Consider the following 12,352-nt stretch of genomic DNA (forward strand, 5'->3'; position numbering starts at 1 on the left):
ACATTAGCAGTGTTATGTAACCATTGCCACTACTGTTCCCCAAACTGCCATCAGCCCAGACAGAAACCATGTACCCACTAAACAAATCCTCCGTATTCCCTGTCCCTCCAGCCCCTGGCAATCTCTAACCTACTTTCTGTGTCTATTAATCTTGTCTGTTCTATTATTTTATGTAAGTAGAATCACACATTTGTCTTTTTGTATCTGACTACTACCACTTAGCATAATGTTTTCAACTTTCATTAGTGTTATAGCACATATCAGAACTTCATTCTTTTTATACATCTGAAGATTAGTCCATTTTATGTATATAGTACATTGTGTTTATCATGCATCTCTTGATGGACACTTGAACTGTTCCCGCATTTTAGCTATTATGACTAATGTTGTGATGAACATTTGTATATAAATATCTGTTTGAGTTGTTGCTGAGTCGCTAAGTCAAGTCCAACTCTTTGCAACCTCATGGGCTGCAGCCTACCACTCTTTCCTCTCTTTCAGTATCTCCCAGAGTTTGCTCAAACTCATGTCCATTGAACTGGTGATGTCATCCAACCATCTCATCCTCTGTCATCCCCTTCCTGCCCTCAATCTTTCCCAGCATCAGAGTCTTTTCCAAGGAGTCAGCTCTTCACATCAGGTGGCCAAATTATTGGAGCTTCAGCTTCAGCATCAGTCCTTCCGATGAATATTCAGGGATGATTTCTTTCAGGATTGACTGATTTGATCTCCTTGCTGTCCAAGGGATTCTCAAGAGTATTCTCCAGCACAACTCTAGCATCAGTTCTTCACTGCTCAGCCTTCTTTATGGTCCAGCTCTCACGTCCTTACATGACTATTGGAAAAACCATAGCTTTGACTATATGGACCTTTGTGGGCAAAGTGATATCTCTGCTTTTTAACACGCTGTCTAGGTTTGTCATAGCTTTTCTTCCAAGGAGCAAGCATCTTTTAATTTCAAGACTGCAGTCACCAATCCACAGTGATTCTGAAGCCCCAGAAAAGAAAATCTGTCACTGTTTCCACTTTTTCCCCATCGATTTGCCACGAAGTGATGGGACTGGATGCCATGAGCTTAGTTTTTTAAGTGTTGAGTTTCAAGCCAGCTTTTTCACTCTCCTTTTTCACCCTCATCAAGAGGCTCTTTAGTTCCTTTTCACTTTCTGCCATTAGAGTGGTATCATCTGCATATCTGAGATTGTTGATATTTCTCCGAGCAATCTTGATTCCAGGTTGTGAGTTACCCAGTACAGCATTTCCCATGATGTACTCTGCATATGAGTTGAATAAGCAGAGTCACAATATACAGCCTTGATGTACTCCTTTCCTAGTTTTGAACCAGTCCATTGTTCCATGCCTGATTCTAACTGTTGTTTCTTGACCTGCATGCGGGTTTCTCAGGTAAGGAGACAGGTAAGATGGTCTGGTATTCCCATCTCTTTAAGAATTTTCCACAGTTTGTTGTGATCCACACAGTCAAAGCTTTTAGCATAGTAAATGAAGCAGATTTTTTTTTTAGTACATGTTTTTATTTCTCTAGGTACACATCTAAGAGAAAGATTGCTAAGACGCATGATAATTCTATGTTTAGTGTCTTGAAGAACCGCCAAACTGTTTTGCACAATGGCTGTGCCATTTTACATTCCTACTAGCAATAAGCAAGGGCTTTAATTTCTCCAAATCCTCACCAGCACTTCAGTTCAGTTCAGTTCAGTCGCTCAGTCGTGTCCGACTCTTTGTGACTCCATGAATCGCAGCATGCCAGGCCTCCCTGTCCATCACCAACTCCCGGAGTTCACTCAGACTCACGTCCATCGAGTCAGTGATGCCATCCAGCCATCTCATCCTCTGTCGTCCCCTTCTCCTCCTGCCCCCAATCCCTCCCAGCGTCAGAGTCTTTTCCAATGAGTCAACTCTTCGCATGAGGTGGCCAAAGTACTGGAGTTTCAGCTTTAGCATCATTCCTTCCAAAGAAATCCCAGGGCTGATCTCCTTTAGAATGGACTGGTTGGATCTCCTTGCAGTCCAAGGGACTCTCAAGAGTCTTCTCCAACACCACAGTTCAAAAGCATCAATCCTTTGGCGCTCAGCCTTCTTCACAGTCCAACTCTCACATCCATACATGACCACTGGAAAAACCATAGCCTTGACTAGACGGACCTTAGTCGGCAAAGTAATGTCTCTGCTTTTGAATATTCTATCTAGGTTGGTCATAACTTTTCTTCCAAGGAGTAAGCGTCTTTTAATTTCATGGCTGCAGTCACCATCTGCAGTGATTTTGGAGCCCCCGAAAATAAAGCTTCCACTGTTTCCCCGTCTATTTCCCATGAAGCGGATGCCATGATCTTCGTTTTCTGAATGTTGAGTTTTAAGCCAACTTTTTCACTCTCCACTTTCACTTTCACCAAGAGGCTTTTTAGTTCCTCTTCACTTTCTGCCATAAGGGTGGTGTCATCTGCATATCTGACGTTATTGATATTTATCCCGGCAATCTTGATTCCAGCTTGTGTTTCTTCCAGCCCAGATTTTCTCATGATGTACTCTGCATATAAGTTAGACAAGCAGGGTGACAATATACAGCCTTGATGTACTCCTTTTCCTATTTGGAACCAGTCTGTTGTTCCATGTCCAGTTCTAACTGTTGCTTCCTGACCTGCATACAGATTTCTCAAGAGGCAGGTCAGGTGGTCTGGTATTCTCATTTCTTTCAGAATTTTCCACAGTGTATTGTGATCCACACAGTCAAAGGCTTTGGCATAGTCAATAAAGCAGAAATAGATGTTTTTCTGGAACTCTCTTGCTTTTTCCATGATCCAGTGGATGTTGCCAATTTGATCTCTCGTTCCTCTGCCTTTTCTAAAACCAGCTTGAACATTGGGGAGTTCACGGTTCACATATTGCTGAAGCCTGGCTTGGAGAATTTTGAGCATTACTTTACTAGCGTGTGAGATGAGTGCAATTGCACAGTAGTTTGAGCATTCTTTGGCATTGCCTTTCTTTGGAATTGGAATGAAAACTGACCTTTTCCAGTCCTGTGGCCACTGCTGAGTTTTCCAAATTTGCTGGCATATTGAGTGCAGCACTTTCACAGCATCATCTTTCAGGATTTGAAATAGCTCAACTGGAATTCCATCACCTCCACTAGCTTTGTTTGTAGTGATGCTTTCTAAGGCCCATTTGACTTCACATTCCAGGATGTCTGGCTCTAGATTAGAGATCACACCATCATGATTATCTGGGTTGTGAAGATCTTTTTTGTACAGTTCTTCTGTGTATTCTTGCCACCTCTCCTTAATATCTTCTGCTTCTGTTAGGTCCATACCATTTCTGTCCTTTATCGAGCCCATCTTTACATGAAATATTCCCTTGGTATCTCTAATTTTCCTTAAATTTATTGTTATTATTATCAACATCCCCTGGTGGGCTGCCATCTATGGGATTACACAGAGTCAGATACTACTGAGATGATTTAGCAGCAGCTGCAGCAGTAGGTAGGAAGTAAGCCCCTACTGCAGTTTTGAGAAATTTTAGTTATAAAGAGTTTTTGAATAAAACTATTTTGTCAGTTCACCAATATAATGAAATATATTGAAATCAATTTGTTAGCCAAATAAATATTTTAGGATATCATATATCAATTAAATAGGGAAAGGGTAAAGCATAAAAGTAGGCAGACTGAATGGCAGTTGTAATCCAAGCAATAGGTGATGAGGTCCTGAACTGGGATAGTGGCAATATGAGGGAAGGGAAGAGACTTAAGAAGCAAATATCAAAAGATCTTATGTAGGTGAGATGAATGGAATTGAAGGTTGATATTCAAGGGATAGGAAGAGGAAAAAGTTAAGCACAGTGCTCAAATTTCTCACTTGGATAACAGAGTGGATGGTGGGGTCATTTTCTAAGATACCAACCCCAGGAGGAGGAAGAGCAGGTATTGAGGTGAAAGTAGATAAAGATGATAAGCTGGACATGTTGAGTTTGAGATGTTCATGGAGCATGCAGGTATTGAGGTGAAAGTAGATAAAGATGATAACCTGGGCATGCTCAGTTTGAGATGTTCATGGAGCATGCAAATGCAGATATTTATCCAGCAAGCAGTTGGAGCTCTGGGCCTGAAGTTTAGGAGAGAAACCTGGGCTGGTTAGGGAAAATTTGGAATTAACCTTTTTTTTTTTTTTTTTTTGGTATTCTTATTTCTGTAACAAGATGATGATAATTAGATGATAAGATCCTTGAGGACATTTCAAGTATTTCCTTGTTTCTCTTTATTGCTCTATGACTGAAAAAAGAAATTTACGGTATACAGCATAATGATTTTACTTACATACATCAGGAAGTGATGACAGTAAATTAGTGAACATAAAGATACAAAATCAAAGAAAAAGAAAAATTTTGCATGTGATGAGAATGGTAAGGATTTACGCTCTTAACTTTCGTATAAAACACATAGCAGTGTTTATTATATTAATCATGTACATGCCATTCTTTATACTTATTCTTCTTATAACTGAAACTTTGTACCTTTTGATCACCTTCATCCAATCCACCGTGCCTCTGGTAAACACAAACGTGACCTCTTTCCTGTGAGTTAGTTTGTTGAGTATAACTGACTTGCTATACTTTGTTAGTTCCATAGTGATTCAGTATTTCCGTACAATTCACGATGATCACCGCAATTGATCTAGTTATCACTGTACAAATATAATTTTAATGACTATATTCCCCACACTGTACATTTCATACCAGCGACTTATTTATTTTGCAACTGGAACTTTGTATAATCTCCCTTACCCATTTCTCCCCTCTCCCCTTTGGCAACCATCTGTTTGTTCTTTGTGTCTGTTTCTACTTGTTATATTTTTGTTTTTTAGATTCCACATGTAAGGGAAATCATATGGTGTTTTATCTTTGTATGGCTTATTTAACTTAGCAGAATACTTGCTGAGTTCATCCATGTTATCACAATGGCAAGTTTTCGTCCTTTTTATAGCTGAGTAATATTCCATCACATACATCTTTTTTATCCACTCATCTGTTGACGGGCATTTGGTTGCTTCCATGTCTTGTCTATTGTAAATAAAGCTGCAATGAACATAGCAATACACATACCTTTTCTAGTATGTGATTTTTGTTTTCTTTGGATACTTAGGCGTGAAATTGCTGAATCACATGAAGTTTCTGTTCTTAGTTTTTTCAGGGACAGCCATACTGTTTTGCATAGTGGCTACAGCAATCACATTCCCGACTATAATACACTAGAATTTCCCTTTCTCCACATCCTTGGCAGCACTGACTATTTATTGTCTTCTTTGAAAGTAGCCACTACCTATGTTTTCTTTTAGGATTCTTGTGGTTTAGGTCTTATACTTAAATATTCAATCCATTTGATTTTTATATAAAGTGTGAGAAAGTATAAAGTTTGAGATTTTTGCGTATAGCTATCCAGTTTTCCGTACACCATATATTGCAGAGGCTGTTGTACTCCCATTCCATTTTCTTCCTTTGTTATAGATTATTGATCATATAAATGTGTGTTCACTTGATCTTTCCAAAAGGTTGAGAAGCAAATAAATGCGGGTTCATTTCTGGGCTATCTATTCTGTTCCACTGATCTATGTGTCTTTTTCGTGTGTGCCGTTATCATACTGCTGTGATCACTGTAGCTTTGTAACTTTATTCTTTGGCCACCTGATGTGAAGACTTGACTTATTGGAAAAGTCCCTGATGCTGGGAAAGACTGAGGGCAGGAGGAAAGGGCGTGACAGAGAATTAGATGGTTGGATAGCATCACCGACTCAATGAACACGAGTTTGGGCATACTCTGGGAGATAGTGAAGGACAGAGAGGCCTGGTGTGTGCTGTAGCCCCTGGGGTCACAAAGAGTTGGACATGACTTAGTGACTAAACAACAACAAAAATGAGCTTTGTAGATAATTCGAAATCCTGAATCATGATACTCTCCGCTTCGTTCTTCTTTCTCAGGATTGTTTGTCTCTTCAGGGTCTTTTGTGTTTCCATTCCAAACAAATTTCAGAATTATTTGCTCTAGTTTTGTGAAAATACCATTGGTATTTTGATAGGAATTGCACTGAATCTGTACATTGCCTTTGGTAGTATGGTCACTTAACAATATTTCAGTCTTCCCATCAGTGAGCACAGTATATTTGTTTGTGTCTTCTTCAGTTTTTCTCATATGCCTTAGAGTTTTCCTGGTACAAGTCTTTTCTCTCTTTAGTTTCCCTCTTAATTTCTAGGAATTCTACTTTTTGATGCAATTATAAATAGGATTATTTCCTTAATTTCCTTATAGTTTATTAGTGTATAGAGACATGAAAATTTTCTATATTATTTTGCATTCTGCATTTGTACTGGATTCACTGATAGATTCCAGTAACTTTCTGATGATGTCTTTAGTATTTTTTATATATAGTATCATACCATTTGCATATAATAACAATTTAACCTCTTACCTTTCTATTTGGATAGCTTTTATTTCTTCTTTTTGTCTGATGGCTGAGGCTAGAATTTCCAAAACTATGTTGAATAAAAATGGTGAGAGTGAGCATCATTGACTTGTTCCTGATTTTAGAAGAAGTGCTTTCACCTTTCCAATATTGAGTAAGATGTTGGCTGTAGGTTTGTCATGTATGGACTTTATTATGTTGAGATATGTTCCCTGTATATTCACTTTGTTGAAAGTCTTTTTTCATAAATGCATATTGAACTTTATTTAAAGCTTTTTCTGAATCTATTGAGTTGATTATATGATTTTTAGTGTTCAATTTGTTAATGTGGTATATCACATTGATTGATTTTGTAGATGCTGAACCATCCTTGCATCCTTGGGCTAAATCCCACATGATCATCGTGTATGATCCTTTCTAAGTAACATTGAATTTGGCTTGATAATATTTTGTTGAGGACTTTTATATTTATGTTTATCCGTGATGTCAGCTTATAGTTTTATTTGTATTTTCTGTCTTTGGTTTTGCCAGGGTGACACTAGCCTCATAGAATGAGTGCAGAAGCATCTCTTAATCTTAAATTTTTTTTGGAATAGTTTGAGAGGCTAGCCATTTATTTTCTTTAAATGTTTGGTAGAATTTACCTGTGAAGGCATTTGTTCTTAGACTTTTGCTTGATGGGAGTTTTTAAATGTACTGATTCAATTTCATTGCTGATAATTGGTCTTGCCCATATTTTGCTTTTCTCTTGGATTCTGTCCAGGGATTATATGTTTTAAGGAATTTATCTATTTCATCTAGATTTTGTATTTTATTGGCATATAATTGTTGACAGTAATCTCTTACAATCCTTTGTATTTCTGTGGTATTGGTGTTAACAACTTCTTTTTCACTTCTGATTTTATTTATTTGAGCCCTCTCATTTTCTTTGAGTCTAGCTGAAGTTTTATCAGTTTATTTACCTTTTTAAAGAACCAGCTTGGTTCCATTAGTCTTTATTTTCTCTTCTTTTTTAGTCTGTTTCATTTATTTCTGTTCTAATCTTTGGGGAGTTCTGGGGCTGCTGCCAGCATGTTGGTGGGTAGGACTGGGATCTTGGGAGAACTGGAGTTCTGGCCTGCTAGTGGGAGGTGCTGGGTCCTGGAGTGACTAGCTGTGAACTGCCCATGGGGAGTCCTACTGCACCTGGCAGTGGGGTCTGAATGGTACTGGGAGTGGTGCTCACCAGCTGAGGGGCAGGTAAGCCCCTAGTGCTAATAGGCTAGAGGGAGGAATCCAAAGTGGCACTTGCCAGCAACAGTGTCCTTATGGTAGAAAGACTCTCCCCCAAATGACTGCCACGAGTATCTTTGTCCCCAAGGGGAGTCTCATTTGCCTCCTGCCTCTCTGGGAGGCTCTCTAAGATCAAGTATTCTGACCCAGGCTCCTTTAAAATTACTGTCTCTGATCTGGTTCTTGGATTGCTGGAGATTTTGCATGCATCCTTTAAGAATGGAGTCTATTTCTTCTAGCCCTCCAGCTCACCTGTGTGCAGTCCCCACTGGCCTTCAAAGTCAGATGTTCTGGGGGCTCACCTTTCCATGCAGCCTCCCACCCTGGGCTAGGGAACCTGATGTGGGGCTTAGTCCCCTCACTCCTTGGAGAGGACCTCTACAAATTCTCCCATTTGTGGGTCATCCAGCTAGGTGGCTCAGACAGTAAAGCGTCTGCCTACAATGCAGGAAACCCGGGTTCGATCCCTGTGTTGGGAGGATCCTCTGGAGAAGGAAATGGCAACCCACTCCAGTACTCTTGCCTGGAAAATCCCATAGGTGGAGGATCCTGGTAGGCTACAGTCCATGGGGTTGCAAAGAATTGGACACGACTGAATGATATAACTAACACCTGGGGATGTGGGTCTCAACTATACTGTGTCTCTGCCACCACCACTGCTGCTGCTAAGTTGCTTCAGTCGCGTCCGAGTCGTAGTGACACCATGGACTGCAGCCCATCAGGTTCCTCTGTCCATGGGATTTTCCAGGCAGGAGTACTGGAGTGGGGTGCCATTGCCTTCTCCGCTCTGCCTCCCTACCCCTCCTTATATCTTTAGTTGTGGAATATATTTTCTGTTAGCTTTCAGGTTGTTCTGATCAATAGTTTCTCTGTAAATATTTGCATTTTGGTGTGCCCTTGGGAGGAGATAAGCTCAGGTCTTCCTTCTCTGACATTGTGGCTATTCTGCAGTCATAGAGCAAATTTTAGTGGGGAATCTTTTTTATTTGAAGCATTGTACTAGGTTTAAGACAAATTAGTTAAAAGATAAATAAGGTATAGTCTTTGTCTTCAGAGAATTTAAAATCTAGTAAGGGCAAAAAATACACAAAAATAAATAAATATAGAGATTGAGTGAAATGATTTAAACATAGAGAAAAGTATTATTTATTGAAAGGACATATTAGAATAATTTGTACTTAAAAGGGCTTTAGTACAGCTTTTTTAATTGAATGATCTAATCAATGTGGCTACATAATTTATTGGAACCTGTGTATTATGGAAATCTGAGGCCTCCTTGTTCAAAGAACAGGAAAAAAAATTGCCTATTAAAGGTTCATATAAACTTCCATGATTTGGCCTGTTGTTTTCTGCTTGCTATTTAATGTTGTTCTGAGTTAAGAAATATTAAAATCTTGAATTATTGGCATGAATTTTACCATTTAACTTTATATTACACAATGCTTGTTTAAAATCAGGTCATCCTACTCAAGCAGAATCACTGAAATTATACAATTTGAAATTCATTCTTTCAAAGAGCTCTTAAAACTGGCCAGATGAGATAAATGCAACCCAGACTCAGGGAGGATGGAAGGAAGAAGAGGAGATTCCCCCCAGGATACAGGGCTATTGGAGAGGAAAGTGTTGATCCTCATAGGTACCTGAGGCCCACACTCTGCCATGCAGCCTCTTTCACTTCCTCCCAGCAGCCAATCCTCTCAACTCTACCTTGACTGAGGGCCAGGTCTGGGGAAGTTGAGCCAGGAGCATCACTTTTCTGCAGTGACACACAAGAGGACATGCAAACATCTTGAACCCTCCCCTCTGGGAGGAGTATGGTACCTGGATCAGGGCTGAGTGGGTGAGACGCTTTCCCTGCTGATACGGGCTCTGGCCAGCCATTCACAATTCACACCAAGGTGCCTCCCTCCAGCCTTGGTCATGGTCTGCCCTGAGATGCCACCTGGCATGCTTGTGTGACCCCAGTCCTCCTCCATGACCTGCTTGGAACAGCGGGGAACTGTAGTCAGAGGGTGGAAGGCAGGTAGCAGGCTGGGTGGGGCCTGAGGTGCCATGAGCCAGGATGCAAGTGCTCAGCACATTTTCTACTGTCCCACTGGACTTCATTTACACAAAGTACTCAAAAAATTTAACTTTCCAGTCTTGAGAAAGAAGAATGAAGCTGGAAGAATCAGCCTTCCTGAGTTCAGACTATATTACAAAGCTACAGTCATCACAACAGTATGGTACTAGCACAAAACCAGAAGTATAGACCAATGGAAGAAGACAGAGAGCCCAAAGATAAACCCACACACCTATGGATGACTTATTTTTGACAGAAGTGGCAAGAATATACAATGGGGCAGAGATACCCTCTTCAATAAGTGGTGCAGGGAAAACTGGACAGCTCCATGCAAAAGAATGAAATTAGAACACTTCCTAACACCATACACAAATATAAACTCAAAATGGATTAAAGACCTAAATGTAAGACCAGAAACTATAAAAATCTTAGAGGAAAAAATAGGCAGAACACTTGATGACATAAAGCAAGATTTTCTATGACCCACCTCCTAGAGTAATGAAAATAAAAATAAACAAGTGGGACCTAGTTAAACTTAAAAGCTTTTGCACAGCAAAAGAAAAAAAAAACTATAAAAAGGTGAAAAGACAACCCTCAGAATGGGAGAAAATAAGAGCAAACAACTGAAAATAATTAATTTCCAAAATATACAAGCAGCTCATACAACTGAATACCAGGAAAACACATGACCCAGTCAAAAAGTGAGGAAAAGACCTAAACAGACAGTTCTCTAAAGAAGACATACAGATGGCTAACAAACATCTGAGTGAAAAGATGCTCAACATCCCTCACTGTTGGAGAAATGTAAATCAAAAGTACAATGAGATACCACCTCACACCAGTCAGAATGGCCATCATCAAAAAGTCTACAAACAATAAATGCTGGAGAAGGTGTGAAGAAAAGGGAATCCTCTTGCATTGCTGGTGGGAATGTAAATTGATACAGCCACTATGGAAGATGGTATGGAGATTCCTTAAAAAGTTAGGAATAAAACCACTATATGACCCAGCGATCCCACTCCTAGGCACATACCCTGAGGAAACCAAAACTGAAAAAGACGCATGTACCCCAGTGTTCACTGGAGCACTATTTACAATAGCTAGAACAAGGAAGCAACCTAGATGTCCATTTAGAGATGAAGGGATAAAGAAGCTGTGGTACATATATACAATGGAATACTACTCAGCCATAAAAAGGAAGGCATTTGAGTCAGTTCTAATGAGGTGCAGGAATCTAGAGTCTATCATGTGGAGTGAAGTAAATCAGAAAGAGAAATATAAATATCATATACTGGCACATATATATGGAATCTAGAAAGATGATACTGATGAATTTATTTTCAGGACAGCCATGGAGAAACAGACATAGAGAACAGACTTATGGACGCAGGGGGAGGGGAGGAGGGAGAAGGTATGGAGAAAGTAACGGCCATTTACAATACCATATGTAAAACAGATAGCCAATGGGAATTTGCTGTATGACTCAGGGAACTCAAACAGGGGCTCTGTGACCATCTAGAAGGCTGGGATGGGGAGGGAAATGGGAAGGAGGAGGTTCGGGAGGGAGGGGACATGGATACCCCTATGGCTGATTCTTGTCAATGTATGACTGAACAGAAAACCACTAAATTCTGTAATGTAAGTATCCTTCAATTTAAAAAAAAAGTGACCAAAAAAAAAAGTTTAAGCCACTCAAGGGAGTGACAGCAAGACAATTAAACCCCAAGTATGGGGCTATCTGATCATGGGCCCTATGTGACCATGCTGGTTGTGTGCCCATGAAGTCGGACCTGGATGTCATGAACTCCGAGAAAATGAAGCAGATTATTTATTAGGACTGTGGCTCAGTGTGTCTCATGCCTTTGACTCCACACTGCCTTTTGCAGAGAACCAGGACTAGGGTCTCCCTCACCTTGAAGGTGAGCATAAACATGCCTAGGTCCATATGGGGAAGCGTGAAAGTGGGAGGGGCTTATTCTAAAAGGAAAATGAATGCCTCTTGCCTGTCAAGGTTGTCCAGTCCACTAGCTGAGATGGGGAGAATTCCAGGCGACATGTGAAGCTACACACAAAACACCCCAGAGCTGACCGTGCATGTTGGAATAGATGTGTTTACCCCCGCCTCTCACTTCTCTCCTTCATCACACTTAATTTTCCCTGCTGCTGCTACTAAGTTGCTTCAGTCGTGTCCAAATCTGTGCGACCCCAGAGATGGCAGCCCATCAGGCTCCACCGTCCCTGGGATTCTCCAGGCAAGAACACTGGAGTGGGTTGCCATTTCCTTCTCCAGTGCATGAATGTGAAAAGTGAAAGTGAAGTCGCTCAGTCATGTCCAACTCTTCGAGACCCCATGGACTGCAGCCTACCAGGCTCGTCCGTCCATGGGATTTTCCAGGCAAGAGTACTGGAGTGGGCTGCCATTGCCTTCTCCGTAATTTTCCCTAGTGGGGAATGATATAAACAAATCAGAAACACATATAAAATGTGATTGTATTAAGCCTAGACTGAGCATTTTTTTGGAGGGAGAGAGAGAAAGTAGAGAGAAGGCATTAGG

The sequence above is a fragment of the Ovis aries genome, chromosome 6, assembly GCF_016772045.2.
Source record: "Ovis aries strain OAR_USU_Benz2616 breed Rambouillet chromosome 6, ARS-UI_Ramb_v3.0, whole genome shotgun sequence".
NCBI lineage: Eukaryota > Metazoa > Chordata > Mammalia > Artiodactyla > Bovidae > Ovis > Ovis aries.